General features: G+C 34.9%; 1 protein-coding gene across 5 annotated transcripts in view; it reads left to right on the top strand.

The window, feature by feature from the left end:
* LOC149774338 (exportin-T-like) overlaps positions 1-17550 on the top strand; it is a 191602-nt gene that overhangs the window by 41771 nt on the left and 132281 nt on the right. The gene's annotated exons all lie outside the window — the stretch shown is intronic.

Raw genomic sequence — 17550 nt, 5'->3', positions numbered from 1 at the left:
GTACTCGGGTTAGATGTCAGAATAAACAGATGATGAAATAACTATGCACTATTAAGATGGTTTGTCAATATGAACAAAAGATTTTTTTTTTATCTAACAGTAAATAAATTCCAAAACATTTTATATCAAGTTTGTCTTCCTTTCATGTTGCCTCAGAATTTCATCACTCCAAACCCATCATTGTTTATGTTTAAATGGCCAATAATGTCGCAGTAAACCTTGCCAGATGGTATATTTTTTCGCCAGTAAGGATAATAAATTGCAATTTGCGACACTGGCAAAGCCAGCATGATCGCTGAATAATACAAGTTATTTTTCATACTTTTAAGAAGAAAAACTTTTCCGTGTATGAGAAAAAATGTGTATATTGCATGAGGCATGTCACAATCATTTTGTATTAGAATTCATACATGATCTCTTCCCCAAGATGATAGTAAACGTTTTATACATTACTTTTCGTACTGTTTAGAAAGAAAACAAAAAATGTTGTGCATGAGAAAAAGCATGTGTATGAAATTTTGGTAGCCATGCCAAAATCGTGTTTTATCCAAATTCATGCTATAGTGGGGTCACACTGTAATTTCATTTCTCCACCTTTTACAGTTAGTGAATTTTGTGGAAGGCTTGCATTAGGGGTTAGGAAGAAACTTATCAGGGTTGTGTCATTGGTGAAATCATGAAGAAAAATTATTTTGCACAGTATAACAAGGTCTCTACTATCTGCAACTGCCAAACTTTCTGGATGGTTGCACTTGGGTTAAGAAAGAACAGAATCATTTTCAGGTCAAACATTGAATCGTTACTGTTACTGATTGAAAAATGACAAATGACTTGAGTAGAGTAACTTCAGTTCTTTACCATCAGTTACCTAATATTTTGGATGGCTTGCAGATGGGGTATGGAGGAAGCCTATCAGTTTGGGGTCAAAAGTCATGGTCAGGGTCATTGTGAATGAAAAAAGACATTAAGTTTCAGCACTGTTATGTTAGTTCAACATCCTAGACGTTGAGCAAACTTTTGAATGGCTTGTACTTTGGATAAGGAAGAACCCTATTGATTTTGGGGTCAAAAAGTCAAAAGTCAAGGCTATTGACTGAAAGAAGAAAAATGATTCATTTTTGGGTTCACACTTTCAAAGTACAAGGTCACTGGAAGAAGGAAACTGGTGTTTTGCATATTAATAGTTCTAAACCACACACCTTGACCAAAGCTTGTGGATGGCTTGCACTTAAGGTATGTTGATTTTGGGTCAAAATGTTAAAAGTTATGGTAATTGTAGACCATGTACTTGAACCAAACTTTGTTGATAGCTTTTAAAGAAACCTGGGTCTTAAGGTTGGAAGTCACTGTCATGGTAAATTTAATAAGAAATTAATGGTCTAGGTCATTGAGACTTATTGGTCAGTAGTCTCCAGAGTCACCCATACTCTACTAGTGCATATATAGAGGACTGTTAAGCACAGTGTCATTATATAATGTGCCCTTCATGGTACTTTTGTTTCTTTATGACTTAAGTCTTTTCATTAGCAATCAGCAGTTGGCTTGAAAATCTTTTTTCCTGTACACATTTGAACATCTACTTTCACATTTGTAACTTTTGCCATGCTCTGGGGCCCCGAGTGGCTGAGTGGTCTAAAGCGCTTTCCATTACGGATCACTGCCATCTCACCTCTGTCTGCGTGGGTTCAAGTCTTGGATTCAGCCAATGTGGGTATGTAAGAAAGCTTGCCAGTAGCTTCTCGTGGGTCGGTGGTTCTTTCTGGGGTTTTCCCAGGTTCTTCCTCCACCATTAATACTGGCCGCCATGTATAGCATATCGTGTGCTGAAAAATGGTGTTAAACACTACAACAACAACAACTTTGCCATGCTCCTACATCCATTTTCTATCCAGCTGTTATCCATCATCTGGGGCATTGTCCATTGACTGACATTTAATTATTACCATTCTTGTAGCCATACTTTTGTATCTGATATTGGTCCTACTTGGAATATGGGCTAACATTATCAACATCCAGCATTTGATTACTGAGGTTGTTACCACGCTTGAAACTATTTCTCTGATCCAGTTTTAATCAAACTTGGAATATTGTCTTTAATTTTCAAGATCATGGACAAGTTCAGGTATGAAATTCGTGCATTTTGATGAGGTTAACTTGCATCTAATAAGATGAACTTGTTACCATTCTGGGAGCCATATGCCAGATCCAGTTTTGATTAGACTTAGAATGTGGGCTTATATTATATGATCTTAGATGGGTTTGATAATAAGCGAGATAAACCCATATTAGTGATGTGATCTTGCATCTTGATTGACTGGGCTTGTTGCCACTCGGAAGATAGCATTTCTAATCCGATTTTGATTAGACTTGGAATATGGGCTTAAACTATAAAAAATTTACAATGATTTCGTTATATGAGTGAGCCTATTGCCACTCTGGAAGGCATATTTTTGAACTGATAGTAATAACAAAAAAGAATAGAGACTTATATATGCAGACTTCATATAATTTTGATAATGAGTGAGATCCATGCATATTAAAAAGTTGACCTTGCATCTCACTGAGCTTGTGACCATTCTAGAAATTGTATTTTTAACTTGAATGAGTACAATTATGAGTGAGATTCATGCATATTAATAAGGTGATTTTGCATCTGATTGTGTGAGGTTGTTGCACTTTAGCAACTGTTTTTATGACAGGACTTTTTATCATTAGCTTATATCATCAAAACTCCATTGAGCTTCATATGATGTTTTTTACCACCTGGACTTTAATTAGACTTGGCAAGTAGGCTTACATAATCAAGATGTTGGATGAGTTTTATTGTGAGCTAGATCTATACATATTTATGGGGTAATCTTGTATCATATTGACATATTTTGTACCACTCTGGAGGCTGCCTTTTTGACAGGATTTTGATCACATTTAACTAAGATTAAAAAATGGTGATTAGAATCTTCCGACCTGGGCCACCATATATCTCTTGTTTTCTATAGTTATGCAAATGTGTTCTGCAGTGCAGTGTAAGGTGATAACATGGATTTGTTCAAGGGGCCATGAATTTCATTCATGGAATATATTTGGTAAATCACAGTGTTCCTATCATTATTAGCGTAAGTAAAAAGTGTATCCCGTTATTGGCAAAGGATATGAGTGCACTGGCATAATTTGTTTGGACATTTAGTTCATTCCCTACCACTGATGTGTTTATCTGCTGCTTTGATGTGTCTTGCCATCACAGTGACTAATAAGTCCCCTTGTAAACAAGCACTACTGACTGCCATAGTGGATATTACTTGCAGGTTATGCTCACTAGACCTTAATGATGGATAGATCTGTTCTGTATGTTAATGTTATAAACGATTCATTTATAAGTAATGGTTGGTGAAAGAACATTTAACCAATCCAAGCAGAGTTAAGAAATGAAGATTCTTGCTATGAAAGATGTCATGTACAGTACAGCTCACAACAACAAAAAAGAAAAAACACTGAATTTACACTTTAATGTGAACCACGTGTTTGGTCCTTAAGCAATAATGGCCCTATTACAAGATTGAATATACATGTACGCAACTATGAACTAGTTCAGTTCGGAATGCACATATACTGTATAGGACTGGCCATTTAATTGTATGAAGCTAAATTATTATTTCTGATTGTGATATTTTTTTAATTTAAATTGTCACAAGATTGTTTCAAGTAAAGCAAGGAATGACATGGTCCAGTCAATAACAACAGAAGTTTTACTGTTTGAAAATTGAATAGTTGATAGATGATGACCCTCCCCAGAAAGATGGAAAGATGGAAATGTCATGCTGATTTACAATCAGATGCCATTTCAGGAATCAAGTGATCTTTATTGCCATAAAAATATAAAAGAAAAATTTCTTGTCTCTTCTGTGTATTTAGAGATGATTGATTGACTTATTTTGCAATATCTTTAAACTTTTACTTTATTCAAATCAATCGGAACCAACTGACACACCCTTAAAAAAATTGAGCAAATTCTGAATTTACAAATCTCATAATGACCAAGTCTGTGGGCTATATATACATACTTGTTCAATTTTAACTACTTGTGTACTGCAATTTATGAGGCTAGATTTTTCTTTCTGACTGGCCGACTGGGATATTTTATTGTTATTACAGTCATCACAAGGTAAATTTATTTCAAGTAAGAAAAGGAATGGCATGGTGTCCTTTTTATAATAGAAGCTCTAAGTTTAAATCACACCTCTATAATCCTGTGATTGGATGTCAGAAGAAATAGTGCAGGATATTACTAAGAGCCTGAGAACTTGTCAGGGCCTAATCAAGGGACTTACCCCTCCCCCCCCCCCCCCCCCCCCCCCGCAAACAATCACACAAGAAACCAAAAGTACACGCACAAACGTACAGTCACCTGTCACTTGAATTTGACTGTTGTTTTATTCTTGCGCATGTTGATTGGGTATTATGCACACTTTGAGTAAATGCACAAATAGGCTTTTGCTTCTTGTGCCCTTTTGAGGAAAGTTGGGACCCTTTTGAAATTTTGGAAACTGCCCCCAACACTTGATCTGATCTGGCTACGCATGTGCATGGGGTAACTATCATAACTTGTAAAATATTGTTTCACATCAGTCAAATATGAATGCGATTTTGTTGTTCATTTGTTATCATTCTTTTCACAGCAGAGTGCAATAATACTGAATTTCATATGATACTTAACAAAGCATATTGTACAACTGCAGCAGGAATAAGGAAATGCATCTGTACATTCCAATAAAAATAGTGTTAATTAGAGGATTCCATAACAAGCAGTGGAAAGCACTAAATCAATTTGAAATACATGTAGAGAACAAACTTGGTATTACTGCTTCAGATAGGTTCTTTTAGTTCCAGAAAGCCATGTTAGAGAAATGTAAATTTGACACTTAAGTTTGACATCTCTTGTTTTGTGAGAGAGATTGAGAGAGAGAGGGATGAGGAATCAATCCCATGTCTTCCACTGAATCCTGTTAGCTGCAAAGCGGTATAACAAATACAGAAATCCGCTAAATACTATTAAAAGAAATTGATTTGGATGTTATATTTTTATTTTCATTTGATTTACTTCTTGGTTTTTGGGGCTCATTAGCTAACCACTCAACAGTCATAAACAGGAAACTGCATTGAAATAATTAAACATATTAGATCTATATTATGATTGGTTATTGATGCGTCATTTCCATATGACTGATTAGTTTTTGTCTATCATGTGACAAATTGTTTTTATATTTTCCTTACAAGAATGATCAGATAATAGGACACATGGATACAACCATGCAGAATGCCTTAAATTTGTTGGATATTTAAGATTTGACAATTTTCCACATTATTATTCATTTCAACAATATGCTGAGGTCAGATTAACTAGAAACAATTATCAAACTTCTGCTGTTAATGACAGAACCATAATTTAAGCTGGAAACTACAATGTGCCAAGTCAGATGGCTTTGTGTTAAAAACACTGATATTGACATCATCTACTGATGCTAGTTTTATAAAAGTGTTTACAATGGTTACTATCTTTATTTCTGTAGAACGTTCATTCAAGCTAATTCTTTATTAGGAAGAGACCAGTTTAGTTTCCAAAAGGTTATATCATTTGAAACAATTTTATCTTGTGATGCATGAAAGAATTTTAAAAATGTCCCAGTCAGAAAGAACCATAAATTATCTGACCAGTACCATAGAGTTTAAATGCAGTCAGAATTGAAGTAATGTTCATAACTGTATACATGTATAGTCAACCTTGTGACTGGGTAATTACTTTTCAAGGAGTGAACACGTTCACATTTAAATATAAAATCAGTGTTTTCAGTGGGTTTTATGGTATTTTTTTAAACAGAAATGGCTGTTATCTGGAATTTAAATGTACATACCTTAGAGGATTACTTTTCATGTTTAAACAGTAGCATAACTTTACTGTTCAAAAGATGAACAAGGTCTTGTCAAGTCTGTGTATAAGTTTGTTAAGATTTCTTTGAATAAAATGTAAGCATAAACTTGTTGCAGAAGATGTTAATCAGCCTTTAGTAAATGAAGAAAGTACAGTACAGTTTTCGAGGCATTTGTGAATACGTTAATATTATCTAAAATTTGACTTGGCATCATATCTATTACATAGTCTTCATTAGACCTAGGAAATGTGTATAATCATCTGATAACTATGTAGATAATTTGGCATCACTCTCACCTCTAAACAGCATGCTTGCAAGGGTCATACATAGTAAGCCACACCCATTTGATAGAGACTACGTCCACTCCGCGGTGGTCATCCTCAATGACTCTGCAAGAAAGCATGGTGTGCAGAGCAATTCTTAATGAGCAGCTGCAGTAACTCCATCAGGCCACTGGGAGATGTGGTGGAGGTTTTTTTTACTTTGTCCTCTCCACACTCTCTCCATCATCACCACGTTGTTCGGGGTTCCAAAAATACACATGAACTGTACAGTACTAAATATAGCTACAACTATGTATACTTGCTTATAAGTTGATGCCTTTACACTGAAAATTTGATTCATGCAGAGCATTTGTTGTCTTTAAAGCACAACATGGCAAGAACTTGTGAAATCTGAAAAAAGGATGAATTGCATCAGCTTGCTAGAAAACAGTTTCTTTCTGAGACAAAGACTTCTTCAGCGAAACAAGAAATAAGAAATAATTTTGTCCAACATTTGTTGGAAAAGAATGTTTTGGACAAAGGTGCTTTCGATTTGATAGAATTCTCCATCTAGCTCTAACTTACAAGTTATGAACTTGAAATTAAAATACAAGAATGAAAGGGAGTTAAGAAAGCTTGAGCTTCAAGAAGGACAAATAAAATTAAATAAAGAGGAAAGAGAGAGGAAAATACAGTTGCAGAGAGAGAGAGACAGACAGAAATGCAGATGCAGAGAGAAAGGAAAGGCAGAAAGGGATGCAGAGAGAAAGAGAACAGGAAGAAAAGGAATTTCAATTTAGATTCAAAGAGAGCTGGCAAGTGAAAAGCATGTCCCCACTTCATACACAGAGGCAAGTTTTGTTGTGACTAAAAATATTAGGTTAGTACCCCCTTTTAAAGAAAAACAAGTAGATAGATACTGTATTTTCCTGTTTTGAAAAAATTGCTGAAAGTTTGAAACAGCTAAGAGAGCATTGGATTTTGTTACCATATAGTACACTTTTTGGCAAAGTTTGTGATTATTACATTTCACTGAATACTGATTATGATGTGGTTAAGGACTATATCTTGAAATGTTATGAATTGGTACCTGATGCAAATCAACAAGGTTTTATGAATTGTAGAAAATCAATTGATCAAGCCTATGTTGATTTTGCATGGGAAAAGCAAGACAGTGTGATGTGTACTTCTAAGATCATGGTGACCTCATACAACTTACATTAGTTGAAGAGTTCAAGAATTGTCTCCATAGTGACATTGACTTTTTTTGATGGGTACAGAGTGGAAACATTAGGAAATGCTGTTTGTACAGCTGACAAGTATTCTTTAGCTCATAAAGTTTCTTGCGTTGATAAGTCTTCTACTTGGCATTCTTCTGATAAAAGGTTATTTCAGTGTAATATGAGCATTTCCATATCTCAATCAGGCACAACTTTTAGGAATCACGTTTCTTATATGATTGATCAGAAATCCCTAACTCTTCATATATGCACGCATTGCAGAAAGAAAGGGTATGTTATTTCTGAGTGCAGCAGATTAAGAGATAAGCAACAGAATCAAGGTATACCTCTTCCAAATGCTCTTATTTCTGAGAGGTCGAGGCCATGGTCTTGTATTGAAAGCAATACATTTGTTGGGTCAAACAAATTCCAGTCTGTCTAATCTTATTATGGTGAATCATGAACCATTCATGTTGTTGAGTTCTGTATCACTCATGAGTGATTCTGCCAATCCTATCCATATTAATATAGGAGATTCTCAGAGTCTTTGATTATCTGGTACTTTGCCTTTTTCTGAAAGTGTTCATATTCAGGGAATAGAGTGCAGCTTTGTTAATATTCCCCTCAGGACTTTTGACAATTGGAAGAGTGCCATCTTCATCCATAGAGGGTATTCATTTACTACTAGGCAATGACATAGCTGGAGATAAGGTTGTGATTAATCCATTTTTAAGTGACAGTCTTTATTTGGATTAGAAAGTTGAACCTATTGAAAAAGTAATTCCTTACTTATACCCAGCATCTTCATTTTCTAGGGCTCATGAGAATGATGTTGATCAGGAAATTATTCCTTGAGCAGCCTTTGTTGAGGTCACTTTTGCTCCTCGCTTGGATCAGTCAGTAGATAATGATCAAAGTAATCCTCATTTAACAACTCGTTCTCATTATTTTTTGTCAAACAGTAAAATAAAACTGAAGCTTCAGAAGTACCTGTTTGCTGTTTTGTTAAAAATGGGAGTCCTTATGAGAAAGTGGAGACCACCTGAGGTACCTGCTGGTGACGAGCGAACAGTGAGCTATCAAATTTTAGTTGCAAAGTCGTATAGACAGGAAATTCTTATTTTATCCCATGAAACTCTTTTGGCTGGACATTTAGGAATCAATAATACTTTTCACAAGATCTTTGAATCATTTTTATTGGCCAGAAATCAAAAGTGATGTTTGTAAATACTGTAGATCTTGTCACATGATAGGAAAACCTGATCAGAAGGTACCTAAGGCTCATCTGCAACCTATTCCTGCATTTGACAAACCATTTAGAAGAATAATGGTAGATTGTGTTGGTCTCTTACCTAAGACCAAGTCAGGCAACATGATTCCCAGAGGCAATTTCTTTGAGGAATATTAAAACTAAAACAATAGTAAAAGCTTTGACAGTTTTTTTTACTCAATTTGGCCTTCCCAAATCTGTGCAATCTGATCAGGGGTCAAATTTTATGTCTGGAATATTCCCAGCAAGTTATGTATGAATTAGTCATCCAACAATTCAGATCTTCTGCCTATCACCCTGAGAGCCAAGGGGTTTCAAGAAAGGTTTCATGAAACTTAGAAAAATATGATTCAGTCATATTGTTTCGACACAGGTAAAGATTGGGATGACGGCATTCATTTACTTTTGTTGCTGTTAGTGAATTAGTTAAGGAATCTTTAGGATTCAGTGCCTTTGAACTAGTTTTTGGACATACTGTGTATGGATCACTGAAGTTGTTAAAAAAGAAAATTCTTTCTGTTGAAGATACTGGAATTAATCTTCTCGATTGTGTTTCCAATTTTAAGTATAAGTTTTTAAAGGCTTGTGAGGTTGATAGAACTAATCTGCACTCTACTCAGACAAAAATGAAATTAAGGTATGATATAAATACAAAGCAAAGGAGTTTTCATCCTGGTGATAGATCTCTGGCTCGCTTGTCCATACCACAAAATCCTCTTCAGGCCAAGTAGTATGGTCCCTACATGGTTGAAAAGAAAGTAAATGATTTAAATTACATTATAAATACACCTGGGAGGCAAAAACAAAAACAACTTTGCCAGATAAACATGTTAACAGAATATATTGAGAGACACAGCCATGTTAAATGTGCAATTAATTTAGTTGTACCTGTCCCACTCACTGAGGATTTAAGTGAAGGAATACCATCGCACACGGGGCCCCAAGTGGCCAAGTGGTCTAAAGCGCTCTCCATTACGGATCAGTGCCACCTCACCTCTGTCTGCTTGGGTTCGAATCTCGGATTCAGCCAATGTGGGTATGTGAGAAAGCTTGCCAGTAGCTTCTCGTGGGTAGGTGGTTCTTTCCGGGGTTTTCCCGGGTTCTTCCACTATTAATACTGGCCGTCATGTATAGCCTAGCCTAACTTTCACCTTTGCAACAACAAGAAAGGAATGAATTTAAACAGTTATTACTTGAATATGAGCATTTATTTTCAGATGTTCCTACAAGAACAAAGAAAATCATCCATGACACTGAAATTGTAAATTCCGTGCCTGTGAAACAACACCCGTACAGGATGAACCCTCTGAAACAAGAATACTTGAAAAAAGAAATTCAGTATTTGCTGGAAAATGATTTCAACGAACCAATAAAAGTGTCTGGAGTTCACCTTGTATACTTGTTCTGAAACCAGACAAAACTTTCCGCATGTGCACTGTTTATATAAACCACATGTATGATTTGATCTGTGGTAAAAAGAAAGCTTTAGTGTATCTTTCTTTTTCTTTTATGGGGGAAGTGTTATGTATGTAATTTTATTGTTAGATTTTTTTAATATTTTTAATTCCATTACATGCTATTGGAATGTAATTTTGTTTACTGGATTTGATATTATCCAGAATAGAGTTCAGTTCTGTTTTGCACTATAGTTAGTTTTATAGCTGATGTTATGATAAGAATTCTAGCAGTTAGGCCTTAACACTTGAGACGTCAAGTTGTTTTATGTTTTGTCCAGTTTGGGCTAAGTTTTTTTTTTAAATATTTTTTTTAATTATTGAAATTCAAGTGATTCTTTTCCCTAGAAATACATAAGTGCTTTGTTAATTCTTGGACAAAGACATTCCTTGGAAATCATACAGAATTCAAAAACTGGAATAATATTTTCTGTGATTCAACAAGAGACTGTTGACACATCAGTATAAATGCTGTCTATTAAAAATGTCATCGCCTTTCTATCTTGGAACTGCTCTGGTGGCCTATTGGTTAGAGCATCCGTCTCGGATGCAGGAGGTCATGGGTTTGATCCCCAGCCGAGTCATACCAAAGACTTCCAGAAATGGTACTAACAGCTGCCTCGCTTGGTGCTCAGCATTAAGAGATTAGTGTTAGGACTGGTCAGCCTGGTGTCAGGATAATGTGACTGGGTGGGACATCATGCAACGTGTCTGTGGCATGGTGCCTTAGTGCTTGACATCACTATAAACTGCCACACTGCAGACATCATAGCAATATGACTGAAAAATTCTTAAAGCTATGTTAAAAATCTTAATCACACACACAGGGTTAAATTGCTGGTATGGGATCTCTTTCCCCCTTTGGGTCCTGACCCAAAGCCTCAGTCTCTGTCCCCAATGATTTGGCAAGAATTTGGTGTGAATTTCACGACTTTTTCAGCAATTCATGGATTCACGCCGTATGCCAAAAATTCAAGAATTTTCCAATCCTCAATTATTTTAAATCTTTAATAAAATAACCGATTTCCCGTTAAGCGCTAGTCGTGCAATTCGCAGTTGCCGAAACCATCTGGTACTGCTGGTCACGATATTAGTAGATCTACAACCGATTAGTATAGTTGGCCTGGTAGCAAGCATTTTAGCCTATTTTAATCTATATGTATAAGAGTAGTTTTACAAATGCTTTTGAGAGAAACTGGGGCCTAACCGGAAATTTGCTCTGCGCATGCGTCAAAACACTGATTTGAGTTACCGTTCAGCATCGAATGTAAGATCTTAAAAATGTCTTTACCACCAGGAAAAAGAAATGTATTACTCAAAAAGTGAAGTTTAATTTGGAATATATCAAAAATTGGCCATGCATTCTGCCATCAGACATTAATATTCATTCATGCTTTTTGCACTCAGTGTGCTATCGCAGAGACGATGTGAGGAAGAATGTCGGTTGCAAAAAACACGTAGAAGTTGCGAAAAATAAGAATTCGCAGATTTCAGCTCTGGAATATTTTAAACCATTCTCGGAAGACCTGCAGGCTACCAACGCTGAAGCATTATTTGTGAGTTTTCTTGTCGAACACAATCTACCTTTATCAGCTGGAGACCATGCTAACCATTTGTTCTGACAAATGTTCCCGGACTCGAAAATCGCTTCCAAATTTTCCTGTTGAAGAACCAAAATAGCTGCAGCTCCTGTGCATTCCTCACAGCAACAGTGACAGCGAAAGAGTATTTTCTTTGGTGAGGAAACATAAGACAGACTTTAGGGCCTCCTTAGCTGCTGAAAATTTGCCAGCAATTTTAGTCTCCAAGATCAAACAGCAGGCAAGAAGTCAGAACTGTTTAGAAAACAAATTTATGATCAAGCAGTTGAGGAAGTTCAAGTCTGCCACAGTATCATGTCTTGATAAATAAATATTTCTGCATATATGTAGTGTTTTATTTTTATTTTGCAAACTTGATATAGTGTAGTATTGACAGTCGGAGTGGTCAGAGTGGATGGAGTTATTGTCATGGTATTTTTCACGAATTCATGTCCAAATTCACGACTTTTTATCCATATTTTCACTAATTGTGAGCCTGGAAGGTTGGCAGCTATGGTAATATACAAGAAATGCCCAACTCATAAATTAATAATTCACAAAATTAATCAAAACACGTTTTTTAGGCTGTATATGGCTACTAGGCAGCCAGCAGTGCTGAATCGATTAATACTTCCCAGACTATATAAAGCTTGCTATGTGATCACATCATCCACAACTGATGCAGAGTTTATCAGCATGGTTGATCTTACTTGACCTTAAATTCAATGTGAGATAAACTATTTTTATTGAGTCTGCACTGGGTCAGAACAGCTTTTGCTAATATTGAAAAATAACTATTTTAAGTCAGTATCCTGGAAATATCTGGTAGACCTATATTGACAATCTTTGCTAACCATTAAATAAGGCATAAATTATAATGGTGTATTTTTTTATATTAATATTAGCATTCAGGGGGAGGAGCCTATTATATATTTAACAAGCAATTTCATTATGCTAAATACATTTTCATTTACACTCAGCAAAAGCCTTAGCCATGGCAGCTAACACATACTGTCAAACACAAGATTACTGTTTCTACTCTGAGTTTTGGACAAAAAGTTTCTGTATAAGTCGGGAGTCTACCAAGTTGAGCTCCTGAATGTGAAAGTCAAATTTGATGATTGTAATGTCAATTTCAGTAACTGATGCATGACACATGTAGTCTTTTAATCATATCTGAAACTGATTAGGACTGAGTACATTAGTGGACTGTAAAACCTCACATGCTTATAATTTAGTAACATGTAACAATTTAAAAGAACTAAATCAATGCACAGCTTGGACAGATAAATAATTTATATTAAAGAAATTCTGTGGTATATAATGATAAAAACTCTGAAAGAGTTTATTGAGGTCTTTAGAAAAGGTATTAGACTACCAAACAACTGGGATATAATGTCTGTGGCAGAAAAACTTTATTGCTTTTTTGTTTGAGTGCATCATATTGATTTATCAAAAAAGCCCAAAAGATGTTATATACATTTTCAGAGACATAATAGGAACACATTGATAAACTTATTAAATTGGGAGCAACCTTAGAATAGAATGTTGAAAAAAACTAGGTCAAGCATACGAGGAAAAGAAAAAAAGAAAACTTTATATAATATGGTGCAAGAAAAAGTAGAGTCTTTAACTAAATCGCTCATTACTTCTAAAGCATACGAAACTTTTGATGCCTGTGAATGTTCTAGCTGTGATGATGAAGATATCCAGGAGCAGGTGAATTAAGCAGATGTTTTTGTGGTATTATATAGGAATGAAATTTGAAGACTAGTACAAAATAATATACCATGATGCAGAAGAGAAACAGCATGAGCACACAAGGAAATTAGAAATGGCACTTACCAAGCATAAACATCTCAAAGGTATTGATGAAATTTACAAGATATTTGACGTTATTGGGTATGTATAACAGACTGACAAAATTTATGTATGTTGACATTATACTCAGTGATGGCTTATATGAGATTAATTATGATGACTCCTTTCTGAAAGGTATTTTATCTAGCACCACAAAGGAATTTTGCTATGAGGACCCATAAATAGGCACATTTACTGTTTGACAAGGGCTGCTTTACAAGTTCATGTTGCTTTTGATGAACTCCATGGATTGCACGTTTCTTTTATAAAATACCACTGGAGGCTTATAACAAGATACAATGTCAGCGACAGGAAAAATAAGTGGCATCCATTCAGCCATTTGTCGAGATTTTTTTTATCCCCATTTTAAGTCTATAGAAGCAAAAGCTATATCTGAAATATACAAAAGTGCCAGCATGTTTAAAATTATTGGATTTGATGCTCCAAATGGTCATATGCAAATTGATGCAGTAGTCACTGATAGATCATTTGAGCTTATCTGGGCCGAAATGAACTTAAGACATATTCTCCGTGAATTTACGAATGTATCTGTTCAGGATTATTCAGATAATATGCCATTTTATTTACAAAACTACATGTAGTATTCCAGATCAAGATAATTGGCGATCTATCGTGTGTATGCCAATTAGATAAACTTCCACATCTATATATAAAGCTGATTGGCATTGGGACTTGACAAATGCAAAGGTGTATGCTTCAGGTAATACTAACTCTGCAGCAGAGCATGCCACTATGAATACTGTAAAACACATATGCTAGTGTTATGTTCTAGTCCAGGTGCTTGGTGATGTCTTTAATGTGGCATTGGAGTCAGATTGTGTAAATCAACTCTGCAGGCCATGTACATCTGTTTACAAATATTATCAGGTGCGTAAAACACAAATACTTGTGACTGCAAAAACACCTGTGATGCACAAACAGCTGTGGTTGCACAGATAGATGTAGAAATGAGTGAGATAATAACTAGGATCAAAGTGATTGCAGTTTCTGATCCTTTTAAAATAAAAAAAATAAAACAAGTAATTGATGGATTTATTAATTAGAAAAGGTTTCCCCTATATATGAGTATGCCTACCATACTTCATCTTAAGCAAATCACACCACAGCATGGAATACAAACATCAAGTCATATGGGAAAGGCCAACATAATTGAATTATTGAGACTGACCTTACAATGAATCCACCACTAGTCACTAACCCACCACTGGTTGTTAATGCAAAAGCAAGAGCACAACAATTAAAACAATTTGCATGTGATTGTAATATAGAAATGCCAAGAGAAGCAACATTATATATATCTATAATTTCTGTAAATTTTATTCAAGGCTGTAAATTGTGATGATTGTCTTTAGTTGAAATTTTGTATGTGCATAGGTTCTACTTTAAGATATTACAAACGTAAAATTGCATAGGAGTTACAAACATAAAATTGCATAGAATCTTTAATTAGATGCATACATACATGTTTGTTACTAATAATAATATTTGTGGTAAACATGATAACAAGTTTCAGGCTATTTCCCATTGGAGGGTTTAGGTTGGGTCTGTTCTTAGAAGAATTAAGTAATTTCCTATTGGATGATTTAGGTCACATGAATAGGTATTTTGAAATATTCAACCGATTAGTAAGATTTGTCATGGGGTACATTGTGATATATAGTCATAATAAACTTGAAGATGTATATAAGGAGAGAACTGATTTACTCCTGTTTTGGACTCATTTATAAATATTTCGGTTTCTTATTTCTTGTGTTATTGTTGTAACATCAAGTCTGCAGAAGTGTTTAGTGTTATGTTCAGATAATTTGAGAGGAAATATTTATTAGGATTATTTAGAGGGAATAGAAAGTGCTCAGTGGACTATAACATTATTCTGGAACTATTGTGAAGGAGTTCTGGAAAATGCCATTTTTGACACATCAGGACTGTTGGTGAACCAGTACATTCTTGGATGTGAAATTTATACAGAACAGTTCATTCTTTGGGACTTTAATATAACTTCATTTAGGATTATTTTGTATTCATTTCATGATACTGTAAGTTCCTCTTAAGTTTCATTTTAAAACACTTATGATTAAATTGTTTATTAAGTTTTACGAAATTTGTTGGTTTTGCTTTTTTTCTGTTACTTAGTTTGTGACCATAGAGTCATAACAGAAATTTGGGGTTGTCCAGGATAAACATTTCAGAAATATTTCAGAGAAATTAAAACTGTTTTGAAATTTAAATTTATTTTATTTTGGACATTGCTTAGTCCCTGGTCTTTTGATTTTACATAGTGAAACCAACACAGTGACTAGAGAAAGAGAAAGGGGAGAGTGACAAATTCTAATGCAGATACAAAAAGAAGAAAGAGTGATGGAAATGCAATTGAAGTTAAATGAATTAGAACTGGCAAGCAAAATGCATTCCCCTTATGAATGTTCAGTTTTGATATTACAAAAAATATTAGATTAGCAACTCCTTTTTTGAAGAAAAAGATGTAAATCAATATTTTTTCTAATGTTGAAAAAAGAACAAAATTTAAAATGAACAAGAGAGCACTGGACTTTGTTATTACAGAGTGTACTTATGGTAAAGCACACAAGTTTATACTTCACTGTCAGTAGAAGTAAGTGCCGATTATTGTCTGGACAAGAAATGTGTTTTGAAGGGTTATGAGTTGGTACCTGAGGCATATCAACAGAGGTTTCAGAATGACAAAAGAAGAAAATAGCCAAACCCATGTCGAGTTTGCTAGGGAAAAAGAAGAACTATTTGACAGGCGATGTGCATCTAAAAAGAGTGTTAAAAATTATATCAAACTTAGACAGCTCATTAGTCAAAGACTTCAAGAACTGCGTCTATAGTGACATCAGATTGATGTTGATGAATACCATGTTGACACTTTGGAAAACACTGCTTGTATAGCTGACAATTATTCCTTGACTCACAAACTTTCATTTGTCAATAAGTCTTCCTCTCAGCAGGTTCTTAGTAAGAAACTGATTCAGTCACAAGCAAGTACTTACAAATTCCAATTCGGCACAACTTATAAGAATCAAACATCTAATGAGACTGACCAGAAATCCTCATCTCTTCCTACAGGCACTTATTGCAAGAAAATAATACATGTTATTTCTGATTGCTTTAAGTTAAGAAATATGCAACAGAATAAAGACAGCTGTTCCAAATTTTCTTGTTTCTCATAGGTCATGGTCATGGAAACAATACATTTGTTGTGTCAAACAAACCCAATTCTGATTTTATTATGGAGAAATATAAACCATTTATGTCAAAAGATTCAATGTCGATCATGGTTGATTCTGCCAATCCTCTCCCCATTCAAATTTTAAGGAACATAAGGGCTTCTCAGAGTCTTTTATTATTAGGTACTTTGCCTTTTTTCTGAGAAGTCTTCTTCCAGTGGAGTGTTCTTATTCAGGGAATAGAATGTGGTTAATGTTCCTCTCCATTATGTAAATTTGTCATCAGACTTAGTCTCAGGACCTGTGACAGTCAGAACAGTGTTGTCTTTACTCATTGAGGGTATTCATTTATTACTAGGCAGTGACCTAGCTGGAAACAAGGTTGTGGTTAATCCACTTATAACTGACAAGCCTGTGTACAGTTTGAAGTAATTTTCCATTGGATGATGAAGTCAGGTTGGTTGTGTTGTGAATTAAGTCACATGGGAGGTATTGCAATATGGAGTAGTAATAGAGTGATGGGGATGTGTATATGGAGGAAGAAGTGAACCGTTAATTCCAAATTCCAATTTTATTACTGTTCTTATATTATTTTCAGTCTGTAAAAGTATTTAATGTTGTGTTGAGATTTAATTTTAGAGGAATCTTTTATTTAACTTATTTATTGGATTTACAAAATCCTCTTATGAATGTTTGGACTGAACATGATTCTGGGATTATTGTGAATTCATTCAGAGGTGTTCTGGACTGTGCCATTGTTGTTCATCAAG

The sequence above is a fragment of the Sinohyriopsis cumingii genome, unplaced genomic scaffold, assembly GCF_028554795.1.
Source record: "Sinohyriopsis cumingii isolate HCF-2022 unplaced genomic scaffold, ASM2855479v2 utg000349l, whole genome shotgun sequence".
In the NCBI taxonomy this organism is placed as follows: domain Eukaryota; kingdom Metazoa; phylum Mollusca; class Bivalvia; order Unionida; family Unionidae; genus Sinohyriopsis; species Sinohyriopsis cumingii.
This window is presented reverse-complemented; position numbering and strand designations above follow the sequence as displayed.